This window comes from Atractosteus spatula (assembly GCF_055471065.1).
Source record: "Atractosteus spatula isolate fAtrSpa1 chromosome 3 unlocalized genomic scaffold, fAtrSpa1.hap1 SUPER_3_unloc_1, whole genome shotgun sequence".
Lineage (NCBI taxonomy): Eukaryota > Metazoa > Chordata > Actinopteri > Semionotiformes > Lepisosteidae > Atractosteus > Atractosteus spatula.
This window is the reverse complement of record NW_028296646.1, coordinates 1399829-1420660: the sequence shown is the minus strand read 5'-3', so window position 1 is coordinate 1420660 and position 20832 is coordinate 1399829.

The window sequence follows — 20832 nt, the reverse complement described above, 5'->3', positions numbered from 1 at the left end:
GTGCTGAAATTGTCAAAACGTGTTTTACAGCAGAAATAAACACGTTTTGGCAACTTTGGTCAGCACCATGTAACTTATAGGGCAGGAACAGCACAGTTTTCAAAACGTGTTTTTCAGCCCGAAATAAACGCGTTTTCTCAGCCCTTAGAATCACAGTGTAAATGCCTGGCTCAGAAGAGCACACTGAGTCAGCCCTTAACCCCAGTGTGCTGAAATTGTCAAAACGTGTTTTTCAGCAGAAATAAACACGTTTTGGCAACTTTGGTCACCACCATGTAAGTTATATGGCAGGAACAGCACAGTTTTCAAAACGTGTTTTTCAGCCCGAAATAAACGCGTTTTCTCAGCCCTTAGAATCACAGTGTAACTGCCTGTCTCAGAAGAGCACAGTGAGTCAGCCCTTAACCCCAGTGTGCTGAAATTGTCAAAACGTGTTTTTCAGCAGAAATAAACACGTTTTGGCAACTTTGGTCACCACCAGGTAAGTTATATGGCAGGAACAGCACAGTTTTCAAAACGTGTTTTTCAGCACGAAATAAACGCGTTTTCTCTGCCCTTAGAATCACAGTGTAACTGCCTGTCTCAGAAGAGCACAGTGAGTCAGCCCTTAACCCCAGTGTGCTGAAATTGTCAAAACGTGTTTTTCAGCAGAAATAAACACGTTTTGGCAACTTTGGTCACCACCAGGTAAGTTATATGGCAGGAACAGCACAGTTTTCAAAACGTGTTTTTCAGCCCGAAATAAACGCGTTTTCTCAGCCCTTAGAATCACAGTGTAAATGCCTGGCTCAGAAGAGCAAACTGAGTCAGCCCTTAACCCCAGTGTGCTGAAATTGTCAAAACGTGTTTTTCAGCAGAAATAAACACGTTTTGGCAACTTTGGTCACCACCATGTAAGTTATATGGCAGGAACAGCACAGTTTTCAAAACGTGTTTTTCAGCCCGAAATAAACGCGTTTTCTCAGCTCTTAGAATCGCAGTGTAACTGCCTGTCTCAGAAGAGCACACTGAGTCAGCCCTTAACCCCAGTGTGCTGAAATTGTCAAAACGTGTTTTACAGCAGAAATAAACACGTTTTGGCAACTTTGGTCAGCACCATGTAACTTATAGGGCAGGAACAGCACAGTTTTCAAAACGTGTTTTTCAGCCCGAAATAAACGCGTTTTCTCAGCCCTTAGAATCACAGTGTAAATGCCTGGCTCAGAAGAGCACACTGAGTCAGCCCTTAACCCCAGTGTGCTGAAATTGTCAAAACGTGTTTTTCAGCAGAAATAAACACGTTTTGGCAACTTTGGTCACCACCATGTAAGTTATATGGCAGGAACAGCACAGTTTTCAAAACGTGTTTTTCAGCCCGAAATAAACGCGTTTTCTCAGCCCTTAGAATCACAGTGTAACTGCCTGTCTCAGAAGAGCACAGTGAGTCAGCCCTTAACCCCAGTGTGCTGAAATTGTCAAAACGTGTTTTTCAGCAGAAATAAACACGTTTTGGCAACTTTGGTCACCACCAGGTAAGTTATATGGCAGGAACAGCACAGTTTTCAAAACGTGTTTTTCAGCACGAAATAAACGCGTTTTCTCTGCCCTTAGAATCACAGTGTAACTGCCTGTCTCAGAAGAGCACAGTGAGTCAGCCCTTAACCCCAGTGTGCTGAAATTGTCAAAACGTGTTTTTCAGCAGAAATAAACACGTTTTGGCAACTTTGGTCACCACCAGGTAAGTTATATGGCAGGAACAGCACAGTTTTCAAAACGTGTTTTTCAGCCCGAAATAAACGCGTTTTCTCAGCTCTTAGAATCGCAGTGTAACTGCCTGTCTCAGAAGAGCACACTGAGTCAGCCCTTAACCCCAGTGTGCTGAAATTGTCAAAACGTGTTTTACAGCAGAAATAAACACGTTTTGGCAACTTTGGTCAGCACCATGTAACTTATAGGGCAGGAACAGCACAGTTTTCAAAACGTGTTTTTCAGCCCGAAATAAACGCGTTTTCTCAGCCCTTAGAATCACAGTGTAACTGCCTGTCTCAGAAGAGCACAGTGAGTCAGCCCTTAACCCCAGTGTGCTGAAATTGTCAAAACGTGTTTTTCAGCAGAAATAAACACGTTTTGGCAACTTTGGTCACCACCATGTAAGTTATATGGCAGGAACAGCACAGTTTTCAAAACGTGTTTTTCAGCCCGAAATAAACGCGTTTTCTCAGCTCTTAGAATCGCAGTGTAACTGCCTGTCTCAGAAGAGCACAGTGAGTCAGCCCTTAACCCCAGTGTGCTGAAATTGTCAAAACGTGTTTTACAGCAGAAATAAACACGTTTTGGCAACTTTGGTCACCACCATGTAAGTTATATGGCATGAACAGCACAGTTTTCAAAACGTGTTTTTCAGCCCGAAATAAACGCGTTTTCTCAGCTCTTAGAATCGCAGTGTAACTGCCTGTCTCAGAAGAGCACAGTGAGTCAGCCCTTAACCCCAGTGTGCTGAAATTGTCAAAACGTGTTTTACAGCAGAAATAAACACGTTTTGGCAACTTTGGTCACCACCATGTAACTTATAGGGCAGGAACAGCACAGTTTTCAAAACGTGTTTTTCAGCCCGAAATAAACGCGTTTTCTCAGCCCTTAGAATCACAGTGTAACTGCCTGTCTCAGAAGAGCACACTGAGTCAGCCCTTAACCCCAGTGTGCTGAAATTGTCAAAACGTGTTTTACAGCAGAAATAAACACGTTTTGGCAACTTTGGTCAGCACCATGTAACTTATAGGGCAGGAACAGCACAGTTTTCAAAACGTGTTTTTCAGCCCGAAATAAACGCGTTTTCTCAGCCCTTAGAATCACAGTGTAACTGCCTGGCTCAGAAGAGCACACTGAGTCAGCCCTTAACCCCAGTGTGCTGAAATTGTCTAAACGTGTTTTACAGCAGAAATAAACACGTTTTGGCAACTTTGGTCACCACCATGTAAGTTATAGGGCAGGAACAGCACAGTTTTCAAAACGTGTTTTTCAGCCCGAAATAAACGCGTTTTCTCAGCCCTTAGAATCACAGTGTAACTGCCTGTCTCAGAAGAGCACAGTGAGTCAGCCCTTAACCCCAGTGTGCTGAAATTGTCAAAACGTGTTTTTCAGCAGAAATAAACACGTTTTGGCAACTTTGGTCACCACCAGGTAAGTTATATGGCAGGAACAGCACAGTTTTCAAAACGTGTTTTTCAGCACGAAATAAACGCGTTTTCTCTGCCCTTAGAATCACAGTGTAACTGCCTGTCTCAGAAGAGCACAGTGAGTCAGCCCTTAACCCCAGTGTGCTGAAATTGTCAAAACGTGTTTTTCAGCAGAAATAAACACGTTTTGGCAACTTTGGTCACCACCAGGTAAGTTATATGGCAGGAACAGCACAGTTTTCAAAACGTGTTTTTCAGCCCGAAATAAACGCGTTTTCTCAGCTCTTAGAATCGCAGTGTAACTGCCTGTCTCAGAAGAGCACACTGAGTCAGCCCTTAACCCCAGTGTGCTGAAATTGTCAAAACGTGTTTTACAGCAGAAATAAACACGTTTTGGCAACTTTGGTCAGCACCATGTAACTTATAGGGCAGGAACAGCACAGTTTTCAAAACGTGTTTTTCAGCCCGAAATAAACGCGTTTTCTCAGCCCTTAGAATCACAGTGTAAATGCCTGGCTCAGAAGAGCAAACTGAGTCAGCCCTTAACCCCAGTGTGCTGAAATTGTCAAAACGTGTTTTTCAGCAGAAATAAACACGTTTTGGCAACTTTGGTCACCACCATGTAAGTTATATGGCAGGAACAGCACAGTTTTCAAAACGTGTTTTTCAGCTCGAAATAAACGCGTTTTCTCAGCCCTTAGAATCACAGTGTAACTGCCTGGCTCAGAAGAGCACACTGAGTCAGCCCTTAACCCCAGTGTGCTGAAATTGTCAAAACGTGTTTTACAGCAGAAATAAACACGTTTTGGCAACTTTGGTCACCACCATGTAAGTTATAGGGCAGGAACAGCACAGTTTTCAAAACGTGTTTTTCAGCCCGAAATAAACGCGTTTTCTCAGCCCTTAGAATCACAGTGTAACTGCCTGGCTCAGAAGAGCAAACTGAGTCAGCCCTTAACCCCAGTGTGCTGAAATTGTCAAAACGTGTTTTTCAGCAGAAATAAACACGTTTTGGCAACTTTGGTCACCACCATGTAAGTTATAGGGCAGGAACAGCACAGTTTTCAAAACGTGTTTTTCAGCCCGAAATAAACGCGTTTTCTCAGCCCTTAGAATCACAGTGTAACTGCCTGGCTCAGAAGAGCAAACTGAGTCAGCCCTTAACCCCAGTGTGCTGAAATTGTCAAAACGTGTTTTTCAGCAGAAATAAACACGTTTTGGCAACTTTGGTCACCACCATGTAAGTTATAGGGCAGGAACAGCACAGTTTTCAAAACGTGTTTTTCAGCCCGAAATAAACGCGTTTTCTCAGCCCTTAGAATCACAGTGTAACTGCCTGGCTCAGAAGAGCACACTGAGTCAGCCCTTAACCCCAGTGTGCTGAAATTGTCTAAACGTGTTTTACAGCAGAAATAAACACGTTTTGGCAACTTTGGTCACCACCATGTAAGTTATAGGGCAGGAACAGCACAGTTTTCAAAACGTGTTTTTCAGCCCGAAATAAACGCGTTTTCTCAGCCCTTAGAATCACAGTGTAAATGCCTGGCTCAGAAGAGCAAACTGAGTCAGCCCTTAACCCCAGTGTGCTGAAATTGTCAAAACGTGTTTTTCAGCAGAAATAAACACGTTTTGGCAACTTTGGTCACCACCATGTAAGTTATATGGCAGGAACAGCACAGTTTTCAAAACGTGTTTTTCAGCCCGAAATAAACGCGTTTTCTCAGCTCTTAGAATCGCAGTGTAACTGCCTGTCTCAGAAGAGCACACTGAGTCAGCCCTTAACCCCAGTGTGCTGAAATTGTCAAAACGTGTTTTACAGCAGAAATAAACACGTTTTGGCAACTTTGGTCAGCACCATGTAACTTATAGGGCAGGAACAGCACAGTTTTCAAAACGTGTTTTTCAGCCCGAAATAAACGCGTTTTCTCAGCCCTTAGAATCACAGTGTAAATGCCTGGCTCAGAAGAGCACACTGAGTCAGCCCTTAACCCCAGTGTGCTGAAATTGTCAAAACGTGTTTTTCAGCAGAAATAAACACGTTTTGGCAACTTTGGTCACCACCATGTAAGTTATATGGCAGGAACAGCACAGTTTTCAAAACGTGCTTTTCAGCCTGAAATAAACGCGTTTTCTCAGCCCTTAGAATCACAGTGTAACTGCCTGTCTCAGAAGAGCACAGTGAGTCAGCCCTTAACCCCAGTGTGCTGAAATTGTCAAAACGTGTTTTTCAGCAGAAATAAACACGTTTTGGCAACTTTGGTCACCACCAGGTAAGTTATATGGCAGGAACAGCACAGTTTTCAAAACGTGTTTTTCAGCACGAAATAAACGCGTTTTCTCTGCCCTTAGAATCACAGTGTAACTGCCTGTCTCAGAAGAGCACAGTGAGTCAGCCCTTAACCCCAGTGTGCTGAAATTGTCAAAACGTGTTTTTCAGCAGAAATAAACACGTTTTGGCAACTTTGGTCACCACCAGGTAAGTTATATGGCAGGAACAGCACAGTTTTCAAAACGTGTTTTTCAGCCCGAAATAAACGCGTTTTCTCAGCTCTTAGAATCGCAGTGTAACTGCCTGTCTCAGAAGAGCACACTGAGTCAGCCCTTAACCCCAGTGTGCTGAAATTGTCAAAACGTGTTTTACAGCAGAAATAAACACGTTTTGGCAACTTTGGTCAGCACCATGTAACTTATAGGGCAGGAACAGCACAGTTTTCAAAACGTGTTTTTCAGCCCGAAATAAACGCGTTTTCTCAGCCCTTAGAATCACAGTGTAACTGCCTGTCTCAGAAGAGCACAGTGAGTCAGCCCTTAACCCCAGTGTGCTGAAATTGTCAAAACGTGTTTTTCAGCAGAAATAAACACGTTTTGGCAACTTTGGTCAACACCATGTAAGTTATATGGCAGGAACAGCACAGTTTTCAAAACGTGTTTTTCAGCCCGAAATAAACGCGTTTTCTCAGCTCTTAGAATCGCAGTGTAACTGCCTGTCTCAGAAGAGCACAGTGAGTCAGCCCTTAACCCCAGTGTGCTGAAATTGTCAAAACGTGTTTTACAGCAGAAATAAACACGTTTTGGCAACTTTGGTCACCACCATGTAAGTTATATGGCATGAACAGCACAGTTTTCAAAACGTGTTTTTCAGCCCGAAATAAACGCGTTTTCTCAGCTCTTAGAATCGCAGTGTAACTGCCTGTCTCAGAAGAGCACAGTGAGTCAGCCCTTAACCCCAGTGTGCTGAAATTGTCAAAACGTGTTTTACAGCAGAAATAAACACGTTTTGGCAACTTTGGTCAGCACCATGTAACTTATAGGGCAGGAACAGCACAGTTTTCAAAACGTGTTTTTCAGCCCGAAATAAACGCGTTTTCTCAGCCCTTAGAATCACAGTGTAACTGCCTGGCTCAGAAGAGCACACTGAGTCAGCCCTTAACCCCTGTGTGCTGAAATTGTCAAAACGTGTTTTTCAGCAGAAATAAACACGTTTTGGCAACTTTGGTCACCACCATGTAAGTTATAGGGCAGGAACAGCACAGTTTTCAAAACGTGTTTTTCAGCCCGAAATAAACGCGTTTTCTCAGCCCTTAGAATCACAGTGTAACTGCCTGGCTCAGAAGAGCAAACTGAGTCAGCCCTTAACCCCAGTGTGCTGAAATTGTCAAAACGTGTTTTTCAGCAGAAATAAACACGTTTTGGCAACTTTGGTCACCACCATGTAAGTTATAGGGCAGGAACAGCACAGTTTTCAAAACGTGTTTTTCAGCCCGAAATAAACGCGTTTTCTCAGCCCTTAGAATCACAGTGTAACTGCCTGGCTCAGAAGAGCACACTGAGTCAGCCCTTAACCCCAGTGTGCTGAAATTGTCTAAACGTGTTTTACAGCAGAAATAAACACGTTTTGGCAACTTTGGTCACCACCATGTAAGTTATAGGGCAGGAACAGCACAGTTTTCAAAACGTGTTTTTCAGCCCGAAATAAACGCGTTTTCTCAGCCCTTAGAATCACAGTGTAACTGCCTGGCTCAGAAGAGCACACTGAGTCAGCCCTTAACCCCAGTGTGCTGAAATTGTCAAAACGTGTTTTTCAGCAGAAATAAACACGTTTTGGCAACTTTGGTCACCACCAGGTAAGTTATATGGCAGGAACAGCACAGTTTTCAAAACGTGTTTTTCAGCACGAAATAAACGCGTTTTCTCTGCCCTTAGAATCACAGTGTAACTGCCTGTCTCAGAAGAGCACAGTGAGTCAGCCCTTAACCCCAGTGTGCTGAAATTGTCAAAACGTGTTTTTCAGCAGAAATAAACACGTTTTGGCAACTTTGGTCACCACCAGGTAAGTTATATGGCAGGAACAGCACAGTTTTCAAAACGTGTTTTTCAGCCCGAAATAAACGCGTTTTCTCAGCTCTTAGAATCGCAGTGTAACTGCCTGTCTCAGAAGAGCACACTGAGTCAGCCCTTAACCCCAGTGTGCTGAAATTGTCAAAACGTGTTTTACAGCAGAAATAAACACGTTTTGGCAACTTTGGTCAGCACCATGTAACTTATAGGGCAGGAACAGCACAGTTTTCAAAACGTGTTTTTCAGCCCGAAATAAACGCGTTTTCTCAGCCCTTAGAATCACAGTGTAACTGCCTGGCTCAGAAGAGCACACTGAGTCAGCCCTTAACCCCAGTGTGCTGAAATTGTCAAAACGTGTTTTACAGCAGAAATAAACACGTTTTGGCAACTTTGGTCAGCACCATGTAACTTATAGGGCAGGAACAGCACAGTTTTCAAAACGTGTTTTTCAGCCCGAAATAAACGCGTTTTCTCAGCCCTTAGAATCACAGTGTAACTGCCTGGCTCAGAAGAGCACACTGAGTCAGCCCTTAACCCCAGTGTGCTGAAATTGTCAAAACGTGTTTTTCAGCAGAAATAAACACGTTTTGGCAACTTTGGTCACCACCATGTAAGTTATAGGGCAGGAACAGCACAGTTTTCAAAACGTGTTTTTCAGCCCGAAATAAACGCGTTTTCTCAGCCCTTAGAATCACAGTGTAACTGCCTGGCTCAGAAGAGCAAACTGAGTCAGCCCTTAACCCCAGTGTGCTGAAATTGTCAAAACGTGTTTTTCAGCAGAAATAAACACGTTTTGGCAACTTTGGTCACCACCATGTAAGTTATAGGGCAGGAACAGCACAGTTTTCAAAACGTGTTTTTCAGCCCGAAATAAACGCGTTTTCTCAGCCCTTAGAATCACAGTGTAACTGCCTGGCTCAGAAGAGCACACTGAGTCAGCCCTTAACCCCAGTGTGCTGAAATTGTCTAAACGTGTTTTACAGCAGAAATAAACACGTTTTGGCAACTTTGGTCACCACCATGTAAGTTATAGGGCAGGAACAGCACAGTTTTCAAAACGTGTTTTTCAGCCCGAAATAAACGCGTTTTCTCAGCCCTTAGAATCACAGTGTAACTGCCTGGCTCAGAAGAGCACACTGAGTCAGCCCTTAACCCCAGTGTGCTGAAATTGTCAAAACGTGTTTTTCAGCAGAAATAAACACGTTTTGGCAACTTTGGTCACCACCAGGTAAGTTATATGGCAGGAACAGCACAGTTTTCAAAACGTGTTTTTCAGCACGAAATAAACGCGTTTTCTCTGCCCTTAGAATCACAGTGTAACTGCCTGTCTCAGAAGAGCACAGTGAGTCAGCCCTTAACCCCAGTGTGCTGAAATTGTCAAAACGTGTTTTTCAGCAGAAATAAACACGTTTTGGCAACTTTGGTCACCACCAGGTAAGTTATATGGCAGGAACAGCACAGTTTTCAAAACGTGTTTTTCAGCCCGAAATAAACGCGTTTTCTCAGCTCTTAGAATCGCAGTGTAACTGCCTGTCTCAGAAGAGCACACTGAGTCAGCCCTTAACCCCAGTGTGCTGAAATTGTCAAAACGTGTTTTACAGCAGAAATAAACATGTTTTGGCAACTTTGGTCAGCACCATGTAACTTATAGGGCAGGAACAGCACAGTTTTCAAAACGTGTTTTTCAGCCCGAAATAAACGCGTTTTCTCAGCCCTTAGAATCACAGTGTAACTGCCTGTCTCAGAAGAGCACAGTGAGTCAGCCCTTAACCCCAGTGTGCTGAAATTGTCAAAACGTGTTTTTCAGCAGAAATAAACACGTTTTGGCAACTTTGGTCACCACCAGGTAAGTTATATGGCAGGAACAGCACAGTTTTCAAAACGTGTTTTTCAGCCCGAAATAAACGCGTTTTCTCAGCTCTTAGAATCGCAGTGTAACTGCCTGTCTCAGAAGAGCACACTGAGTCAGCCCTTAACCCCAGTGTGCTGAAATTGTCAAAACGTGTTTTACAGCAGAAATAAACACGTTTTGGCAACTTTGGTCAGCACCATGTAAGTTATAGGGCAGGAACAGCACAGTTTTCAAAACGTGTTTTTCAGCCCGAAATAAACGCGTTTTCTCAGCCCTTAGAATCACAGTGTAACTGCCTGGCTCAGAAGAGCAAACTGAGTCAGCCCTTAACCCCAGTGTGCTGAAATTGTCAAAACGTGTTTTTCAGCAGAAATAAACACGTTTTGGCAACTTTGGTCACCACCATGTAAGTTATAGGGCAGGAACAGCACAGTTTTCAAAACGTGTTTTTCAGCCCGAAATAAACGCGTTTTCTCAGCCCTTAGAATCACAGTGTAACTGCCTGGCTCAGAAGAGCACACTGAGTCAGCCCTTAACCCCAGTGTGCTGAAATTGTCTAAACGTGTTTTACAGCAGAAATAAACACGTTTTGGCAACTTTGGTCACCACCATGTAAGTTATAGGGCAGGAACAGCACAGTTTTCAAAACGTGTTTTTCAGCCCGAAATAAACGCGTTTTCTCAGCCCTTAGAATCACAGTGTAACTGCCTGGCTCAGAAGAGCACACTGAGTCAGCCCTTAACCCCAGTGTGCTGAAATTGTCAAAACGTGTTTTTCAGCAGAAATAAACACGTTTTGGCAACTTTGGTCACCACCAGGTAAGTTATATGGCAGGAACAGCACAGTTTTCAAAACGTGTTTTTCAGCACGAAATAAACGCGTTTTCTCTGCCCTTAGAATCACAGTGTAACTGCCTGTCTCAGAAGAGCACAGTGAGTCAGCCCTTAACCCCAGTGTGCTGAAATTGTCAAAACGTGTTTTTCAGCAGAAATAAACACGTTTTGGCAACTTTGGTCACCACCAGGTAAGTTATATGGCAGGAACAGCACAGTTTTCAAAACGTGTTTTTCAGCCCGAAATAAACGCGTTTTCTCAGCTCTTAGAATCGCAGTGTAACTGCCTGTCTCAGAAGAGCACACTGAGTCAGCCCTTAACCCCAGTGTGCTGAAATTGTCAAAACGTGTTTTACAGCAGAAATAAACACGTTTTGGCAACTTTGGTCAGCACCATGTAACTTATAGGGCAGGAACAGCACAGTTTTCAAAACGTGTTTTTCAGCCCGAAATAAACGCGTTTTCTCAGCCCTTAGAATCACAGTGTAACTGCCTGGCTCAGAAGAGCACACTGAGTCAGCCCTTAACCCCAGTGTGCTGAAATTGTCAAAACGTGTTTTACAGCAGAAATAAACACGTTTTGGCAACTTTGGTCAGCACCATGTAACTTATAGGGCAGGAACAGCACAGTTTTCAAAACGTGTTTTTCAGCCCGAAATAAACGCGTTTTCTCAGCCCTTAGAATCACAGTGTAACTGCCTGGCTCAGAAGAGCACACTGAGTCAGCCCTTAACCCCAGTGTGCTGAAATTGTCAAAACGTGTTTTTCAGCAGAAATAAACACGTTTTGGCAACTTTGGTCACCACCATGTAAGTTATAGGGCAGGAACAGCACAGTTTTCAAAACGTGTTTTTCAGCCCGAAATAAACGCGTTTTCTCAGCCCTTAGAATCACAGTGTAACTGCCTGGCTCAGAAGAGCAAACTGAGTCAGCCCTTAACCCCAGTGTGCTGAAATTGTCAAAACGTGTTTTTCAGCAGAAATAAACACGTTTTGGCAACTTTGGTCACCACCATGTAAGTTATAGGGCAGGAACAGCACAGTTTTCAAAACGTGTTTTTCAGCCCGAAATAAACGCGTTTTCTCAGCCCTTAGAATCACAGTGTAACTGCCTGGCTCAGAAGAGCACACTGAGTCAGCCCTTAACCCCAGTGTGCTGAAATTGTCTAAACGTGTTTTACAGCAGAAATAAACACGTTTTGGCAACTTTGGTCACCACCATGTAACTTATAGGGCAGGAACAGCACAGTTTTCAAAACGTGTTTTTCAGCCCGAAATAAACGCGTTTTCTCAGCCCTTAGAATCACAGTGTAACTGCCTGGCTCAGAAGAGCACACTGAGTCAGCCCTTAACCCCAGTGTGCTGAAATTGTCAAAACGTGTTTTTCAGCAGAAATAAACACGTTTTGGCAACTTTGGTCACCACCAGGTAAGTTATATGGCAGGAACAGCACAGTTTTCAAAACGTGTTTTTCAGCACGAAATAAACGCGTTTTCTCTGCCCTTAGAATCACAGTGTAACTGCCTGTCTCAGAAGAGCACAGTGAGTCAGCCCTTAACCCCAGTGTGCTGAAATTGTCAAAACGTGTTTTTCAGCAGAAATAAACACGTTTTGGCAACTTTGGTCACCACCAGGTAAGTTATATGGCAGGAACAGCACAGTTTTCAAAACGTGTTTTTCAGCCCGAAATAAACGCGTTTTCTCAGCTCTTAGAATCGCAGTGTAACTGCCTGTCTCAGAAGAGCACACTGAGTCAGCCCTTAACCCCAGTGTGCTGAAATTGTCAAAACGTGTTTTACAGCAGAAATAAACACGTTTTGGCAACTTTGGTCAGCACCATGTAACTTATAGGGCAGGAACAGCACAGTTTTCAAAACGTGTTTTTCAGCCCGAAATAAACGCGTTTTCTCAGCCCTTAGAATCACAGTGTAACTGCCTGTCTCAGAAGAGCACAGTGAGTCAGCCCTTAACCCCAGTGTGCTGAAATTGTCAAAACGTGTTTTTCAGCAGAAATAAACACGTTTTGGCAACTTTGGTCACCACCAGGTAAGTTATATGGCAGGAACAGCACAGTTTTCAAAACGTGTTTTTCAGCCCGAAATAAACGCGTTTTCTCAGCTCTTAGAATCGCAGTGTAACTGCCTGTCTCAGAAGAGCACACTGAGTCAGCCCTTAACCCCAGTGTGCTGAAATTGTCAAAACGTGTTTTACAGCAGAAATAAACACGTTTTGGCAACTTTGGTCAGCACCATGTAACTTATAGGGCAGGAACAGCACAGTTTTCAAAACGTGTTTTTCAGCCCGAAATAAACGCGTTTTCTCAGCCCTTAGAATCACAGTGTAACTGCCTGGCTCAGAAGAGCACACTGAGTCAGCCCTTAACCCCAGTGTGCTGAAATTGTCAAAACGTGTTTTACAGCAGAAATAAACACGTTTTGGCAACTTTGGTCAGCACCATGTAACTTATAGGGCAGGAACAGCACAGTTTTCAAAACGTGTTTTTCAGCCCGAAATAAACGCGTTTTCTCAGCCCTTAGAATCACAGTGTAACTGCCTGGCTCAGAAGAGCACACTGAGTCAGCCCTTAACCCCAGTGTGCTGAAATTGTCAAAACGTGTTTTTCAGCAGAAATAAACACGTTTTGGCAACTTTGGTCACCACCATGTAAGTTATAGGGCAGGAACAGCACAGTTTTCAAAACGTGTTTTTCAGCCCGAAATAAACGCGTTTTCTCAGCCCTTAGAATCACAGTGTAACTGCCTGGCTCAGAAGAGCAAACTGAGTCAGCCCTTAACCCCAGTGTGCTGAAATTGTCAAAACGTGTTTTTCAGCAGAAATAAACACGTTTTGGCAACTTTGGTCACCACCATGTAAGTTATAGGGCAGGAACAGCACAGTTTTCAAAACGTGTTTTTCAGCCCGAAATAAACGCGTTTTCTCAGCCCTTAGAATCACAGTGTAACTGCCTGGCTCAGAAGAGCACACTGAGTCAGCCCTTAACCCCAGTGTGCTGAAATTGTCAAAACGTGTTTTACAGCAGAAATAAACACGTTTTGGCAACTTTGGTCAGCACCATGTAACTTATAGGGCAGGAACAGCACAGTTTTCAAAACGTGTTTTTCAGCCCGAAATAAACGCGTTTTCTCAGCCCTTAGAATCACAGTGTAACTGCCTGTCTCAGAAGAGCACAGTGAGTCAGCCCTTAACCCCAGTGTGCTGAAATTGTCAAAACGTGTTTTTCAGCAGAAATAAACACGTTTTGGCAACTTTGGTCACCACCAGGTAAGTTATATGGCAGGAACAGCACAGTTTTCAAAACGTGTTTTTCAGCCCGAAATAAACGCGTTTTCTCAGCTCTTAGAATCGCAGTGTAACTGCCTGTCTCAGAAGAGCACACTGAGTCAGCCCTTAACCCCAGTGTGCTGAAATTGTCAAAACGTGTTTTACAGCAGAAATAAACACGTTTTGGCAACTTTGGTCAGCACCATGTAACTTATAGGGCAGGAACAGCACAGTTTTCAAAACGTGTTTTTCAGCCCGAAATAAACGCGTTTTCTCAGCCCTTAGAATCACAGTGTAACTGCCTGGCTCAGAAGAGCACACTGAGTCAGCCCTTAACCCCAGTGTGCTGAAATTGTCAAAACGTGTTTTACAGCAGAAATAAACACGTTTTGGCAACTTTGGTCAGCACCATGTAACTTATAGGGCAGGAACAGCACAGTTTTCAAAACGTGTTTTTCAGCCCGAAATAAACGCGTTTTCTCAGCCCTTAGAATCACAGTGTAACTGCCTGGCTCAGAAGAGCACACTGAGTCAGCCCTTAACCCCAGTGTGCTGAAATTGTCAAAACGTGTTTTTCAGCAGAAATAAACACGTTTTGGCAACTTTGGTCACCACCATGTAAGTTATAGGGCAGGAACAGCACAGTTTTCAAAACGTGTTTTTCAGCCCGAAATAAACGCGTTTTCTCAGCCCTTAGAATCACAGTGTAACTGCCTGGCTCAGAAGAGCAAACTGAGTCAGCCCTTAACCCCAGTGTGCTGAAATTGTCAAAACGTGTTTTTCAGCAGAAATAAACACGTTTTGGCAACTTTGGTCACCACCATGTAAGTTATAGGGCAGGAACAGCACAGTTTTCAAAACGTGTTTTTCAGCCCGAAATAAACGCGTTTTCTCAGCCCTTAGAATCACAGTGTAACTGCCTGGCTCAGAAGAGCACACTGAGTCAGCCCTTAACCCCAGTGTGCTGAAATTGTCTAAACGTGTTTTACAGCAGAAATAAACACGTTTTGGCAACTTTGGTCACCACCATGTAAGTTATAGGGCAGGAACAGCACAGTTTTCAAAACGTGTTTTTCAGCCCGAAATAAACGCGTTTTCTCAGCCCTTAGAATCACAGTGTAACTGCCTGGCTCAGAAGAGCACACTGAGTCAGCCCTTAACCCCAGTGTGCTGAAATTGTCAAAACGTGTTTTTCAGCAGAAATAAACACGTTTTGGCAACTTTGGTCACCACCAGGTAAGTTATATGGCAGGAACAGCACAGTTTTCAAAACGTGTTTTTCAGCACGAAATAAACGCGTTTTCTCTGCCCTTAGAATCACAGTGTAACTGCCTGTCTCAGAAGAGCACAGTGAGTCAGCCCTTAACCCCAGTGTGCTGAAATTGTCAAAACGTGTTTTTCAGCAGAAATAAACACGTTTTGGCAACTTTGGTCACCACCAGGTAAGTTATATGGCAGGAACAGCACAGTTTTCAAAACGTGTTTTTCAGCCCGAAATAAACGCGTTTTCTCAGCTCTTAGAATCGCAGTGTAACTGCCTGTCTCAGAAGAGCACACTGAGTCAGCCCTTAACCCCAGTGTGCTGAAATTGTCAAAACGTGTTTTACAGCAGAAATAAACACGTTTTGGCAACTTTGGTCAGCACCATGTAACTTATAGGGCAGGAACAGCACAGTTTTCAAAACGTGTTTTTCAGCCCGAAATAAACGCGTTTTCTCAGCCCTTAGAATCACAGTGTAACTGCCTGTCTCAGAAGAGCACAGTGAGTCAGCCCTTAACCCCAGTGTGCTGAAATTGTCAAAACGTGTTTTTCAGCAGAAATAAACACGTTTTGGCAACTTTGGTCACCACCATGTAAGTTATATGGCAGGAACAGCACAGTTTTCAAAACGTGTTTTTCAGCCCGAAATAAACGCGTTTTCTCAGCTCTTAGAATCGCAGTGTAACTGCCTGTCTCAGAAGAGCACAGTGAGTCAGCCCTTAACCCCAGTGTGCTGAAATTGTCAAAACGTGTTTTACAGCAGAAATAAACACGTTTTGGCAACTTTGGTCACCACCATGTAAGTTATATGGCATGAACAGCACAGTTTTCAAAACGTGTTTTTCAGCCCGAAATAAACGCGTTTTCTCAGCTCTTAGAATCGCAGTGTAACTGCCTGTCTCAGAAGAGCACAGTGAGTCAGCCCTTAACCCCAGTGTGCTGAAATTGTCAAAACGTGTTTTACAGCAGAAATAAACACGTTTTGGCAACTTTGGTCACCACCATGTAACTTATAGGGCAGGAACAGCACAGTTTTCAAAACGTGTTTTTCAGCCCGAAATAAACGCGTTTTCTCAGCCCTTAGAATCACAGTGTAACTGCCTGTCTCAGAAGAGCACACTGAGTCAGCCCTTAACCCCAGTGTGCTGAAATTGTCAAAACGTGTTTTACAGCAGAAATAAACACGTTTTGGCAACTTTGGTCAGCACCATGTAACTTATAGGGCAGGAACAGCACAGTTTTCAAAACGTGTTTTTCAGCCCGAAATAAACGCGTTTTCTCAGCCCTTAGAATCACAGTGTAACTGCCTGGCTCAGAAGAGCACACTGAGTCAGCCCTTAACCCCAGTGTGCTGAAATTGTCTAAACGTGTTTTACAGCAGAAATAAACACGTTTTGGCAACTTTGGTCACCACCATGTAAGTTATAGGGCAGGAACAGCACAGTTTTCAAAACGTGTTTTTCAGCCCGAAATAAACGCGTTTTCTCAGCCCTTAGAATCACAGTGTAAATGCCTGGCTCAGAAGAGCAAACTGAGTCAGCCCTTAACCCCAGTGTGCTGAAATTGTCAAAACGTGTTTTTCAGCAGAAATAAACACGTTTTGGCAACTTTGGTCACCACCATGTAAGTTATATGGCAGGAACAGCACAGTTTTCAAAACGTGTTTTTCAGCCCGAAATAAACGCGTTTTCTCAGCTCTTAGAATCGCAGTGTAACTGCCTGTCTCAGAAGAGCACACTGAGTCAGCCCTTAACCCCAGTGTGCTGAAATTGTCAAAACGTGTTTTACAGCAGAAATAAACACGTTTTGGCAACTTTGGTCAGCACCATGTAACTTATAGGGCAGGAACAGCACAGTTTTCAAAACGTGTTTTTCAGCCCGAAATAAACGCGTTTTCTCAGCCCTTAGAATCACAGTGTAACTGCCTGTCTCAGAAGAGCACAGTGAGTCAGCCCTTAACCCCAGTGTGCTGAAATTGTCAAAACGTGTTTTTCAGCAGAAATAAACACGTTTTGGCAACTTTGGTCACCACCATGTAAGTTATATGGCATGAACAGCACAGTTTTCAAAACGTGTTTTTCAGCCCGAAATAAACGCGTTTTCTCAGCTCTTAGAATCGCAGTGTAACTGCCTGTCTCAGAAGAGCACAGTGAGTCAGCCCTTAACCCCAGTGTGCTGAAATTGTCAAAACGTGTTTTACAGCAGAAATAAACACGTTTTGGCAACTTTGGTCAGCACCATGTAACTTATAGGGCAGGAACAGCACAGTTTTCAAAACGTGTTTTTCAGCCCGAAATAAACGCGTTTTCTCAGCCCTTAGAATCACAGTGTAAATGCCTGGCTCAGAAGAGCACACTGAGTCAGCCCTTAACCCCAGTGTGCTGAAATTGTCAAAACGTGTTTTTCAGCAGAAATAAACACGTTTTGGCAACTTTGGTCACCACCATGTAAGTTATATGGCAGGAACAGCACAGTTTTCAAAACGTGTTTTTCAGCCCGAAATAAACGCGTTTTCTCAGCCCTTAGAATCACAGTGTAACTGCCTGTCTCAGAAGAGCACAGTGAGTCAGCCCTTAACCCCAGTGTGCTGAAATTGTCAAAACGTGTTTTTCAGCAGAAATAAACACGTTTTGGCAACTTTGGTCACCACCAGGTAAGTTATATGGCAGGAACAGCACAGTTTTCAAAACGTGTTTTTCAGCACGAAATAAACGCGTTTTCTCTGCCCTTAGAATCACAGTGTAACTGCCTGTCTCAGAAGAGCACAGTGAGTCAGCCCTTAACCCCAGTGTGCTGAAATTGTCAAAACGTGTTTTTCAGCAGAAATAAACACGTTTTGGCAACTTTGGTCACCACCAGGTAAGTTATATGGCAGGAACAGCACAGTTTTCAAAACGTGTTTTTCAGCCCGAAATAAACGCGTTTTCTCAGCTCTTAGAATCGCAGTGTAACTGCCTGTCTCAGAAGAGCACACTGAGTCAGCCCTTAACCCCAGTGTGCTGAAATTGTCAAAACGTGTTTTACAGCAGAAATAAACACGTTTTGGCAACTTTGGTCAGCACCATGTAACTTATAGGGCAGGAACAGCACAGTTTTCAAAACGTGTTTTTCAGCCCGAAATAAACGCGTTTTCTCAGCCCTTAGAATCACAGTGTAAATGCCTGGCTCAGAAGAGCAAACTGAGTCAGCCCTTAACCCCAGTGTGCTGAAATTGTCAAAACGTGTTTTTCAGCAGAAATAAACACGTTTTGGCAACTTTGGTCACCACCATGTAAGTTATATGGCAGGAACAGCACAGTTTTCAAAACGTGTTTTTCAGCTCGAAATAAACGCGTTTTCTCAGCCCTTAGAATCACAGTGTAACTGCCTGGCTCAGAAGAGCACACTGAGTCAGCCCTTAACCCCAGTGTGCTGAAATTGTCAAAACGTGTTTTACAGCAGAAATAAACACGTTTTGGCAACTTTGGTCACCACCATGTAAGTTATAGGGCAGGAACAGCACAGTTTTCAAAACGTGTTTTTCAGCCCGAAATAAACGCGTTTTCTCAGCCCTTAGAATCACAGTGTAACTGCCTGGCTCAGAAGAGCAAACTGAGTCAGCCCTTAACCCCAGTGTGCTGAAATTGTCAAAACGTGTTTTACAGCAGAAATAAACACGTTTTGGCAACTTTGGTCAGCACCATGTAACTTATAGGGCAGGAACAGCACAGTTTTCAAAACGTGTTTTTCAGCCCGAAATAAACGCGTTTTCTCAGCCCTTAGAATCACAGTGTAAATGCCTGGCTCAGAAGAGCACACTGAGTCAGCCCTTAACCCCAGTGTGCTGAAATTGTCAAAACGTGTTTTTCAGCAGAAATAAACACGTTTTGGCAACTTTGGTCACCACCATGTAAGTTATATGGCAGGAACAGCACAGTTTTCAAAACGTGCTTTTCAGCCTGAAATAAACGCGTTTTCTCAGCCCTTAGAATCACAGTGTAACTGCCTGTCTCAGAAGAGCACAGTGAGTCAGCCCTTAACCCCAGTGTGCTGAAATTGTCAAAACGTGTTTTTCAGCAGAAATAAACACGTTTTGGCAACTTTGGTCACCACCAGGTAAGTTATATGGCAGGAACAGCACAGTTTTCAAAACGTGTTTTTCAGCACGAAATAAACGCGTTTTCTCTGCCCTTAGAATCACAGTGTAACTGCCTGTCTCAGAAGAGCACAGTGAGTCAGCCCTTAACCCCAGTGTGCTGAAATTGTCAAAACGTGTTTTTCAGCAGAAATAAACACGTTTTGGCAACTTTGGTCACCACCAGGTAAGTTATATGGCAGGAACAGCACAGTTTTCAAAACGTGTTTTTCAGCCCGAAATAAACGCGTTTTCTCAGCTCTTAGAATCGCAGTGTAACTGCCTGTCTCAGAAGAGCACACTGAGTCAGCCCTTAACCCCAGTGTGCTGAAATTGTCAAAACGTGTTTTACAGCAGAAATAAACACGTTTTGGCAACTTTGGTCAGCACCATGTAACTTATAGGGCAGGAACAGCACAGTTTTCAAAACGTGTTTTTCAGCCCGAAATAAACGCTTTTTCTCAGCCCTTAGAATCACAGTGTAACTGCCTGTCTCAGAAGAGCACAGTGAGTCAGCCCTTAACCCCAGTGTGCTGAAATTGTCAAAACGTGTTTTTCAGCAGAAATAAACACGTTTTGGCAACTTTGGTCACCACCATGTAAGTTATATGGCATGAACAGCACAGTTTTCAAAACGTGTTTTTCAGCCCGAAATAAACGCGTTTTCTCAGCTCTTAGAATCGCAGTGTAACTGCCTGTCTCAGAAGAGCACAGTGAGTCAGCCCTTAACCCCAGTGTGCTGAAATTGTCAAAACGTGTTTTACAGCAGAAATAAACATGTTTTGGCAACTTTGGTCACCACCATGTAACTTATAGGGCAGGAACAGCACAGTTTTCAAAACGTGTTTTTCAGCCCGAAATAAACGCGTTTTCTCAGCCCTTAGAATCACAGTGTAACTGCCTGTCTCAGAAGAGCACACTGAGTCAGCCCTTAACCCCAGTGTGCTGAAATTGTCAAAACGTGTTTTACAGCAGAAATAAACACGTTTTGGCAACTTTGGTCAGCACCATGTAACTTATAGGGCAGGAACAGCACAGTTTTCAAAACGTGTTTTTCAGCCCGAAATAAACGCGTTTTCTCAGCCCTTAGAATCACAGTGTAACTGCCTGGCTCAGAAGAGCACACTGAGTCAGCCCTTAACCCCAGTGTGCTGAAATTGTCAAAACGTGTTTTTCAGCAGAAATAAACACGTTTTGGCAACTTTGGTCACCACCATGTAAGTTATAGGGCAGGAACAGCAGTTTTCAAAACGTGTTTTTCAGCCCGAAATAAACGCGTTTTCTCAGCCCTTAGAATCACAGTGTAACTGCCTGGCTCAGAAGAGCAAACTGAGTCAGCCCTTAACCCCAGTGTGCTGAAATTGTCAAAACGTGTTTTTCAGCAGAAATAAACACGTTTTGGCAACTTTGGTCACCACCATGTAAGTTATAGGGCAGGAACAGCACAGTTTTCAAAACGTGTTTTTCAGCCCGAAATAAACGCGTTTTCTCAGCCCTTAGAATCACAGTGTAACTGCCTGGCTCAGAAGAGCACACTGAGTCAGCCCTTAACCCCAGTGTGCTGAAATTGTCTAAACGTGTTTTACAGCAGAAATAAACACGTTTTGGCAACTTTGGTCACCACCATGTAAGTTATAGGGCAGGAACAGCACAGTTTTCAAAACGTGTTTTTCAGCCCGAAATAAACGCGTTTTCTCAGCCCTTAGAATCACAGTGTAAATGCCTGGCTCAGAAGAGCAAACTGAGTCAGCCCTTAACCCCAGTGTGCTGAAATTGTCAAAACGTGTTTTTCAGCAGAAATAAACACGTTTTGGCAACTTTGGTCACCACCATGTAAGTTATATGGCAGGAACAGCACAGTTTTCAAAACGTGTTTTTCAGCCCGAAATAAACGCGTTTTCTCAGCTCTTAGAATCGCAGTGTAACTGCCTGTCTCAGAAGAGCACACTGAGTCAGCCCTTAACCCCAGTGTGCTGAAATTGTCAAAACGTGTTTTAC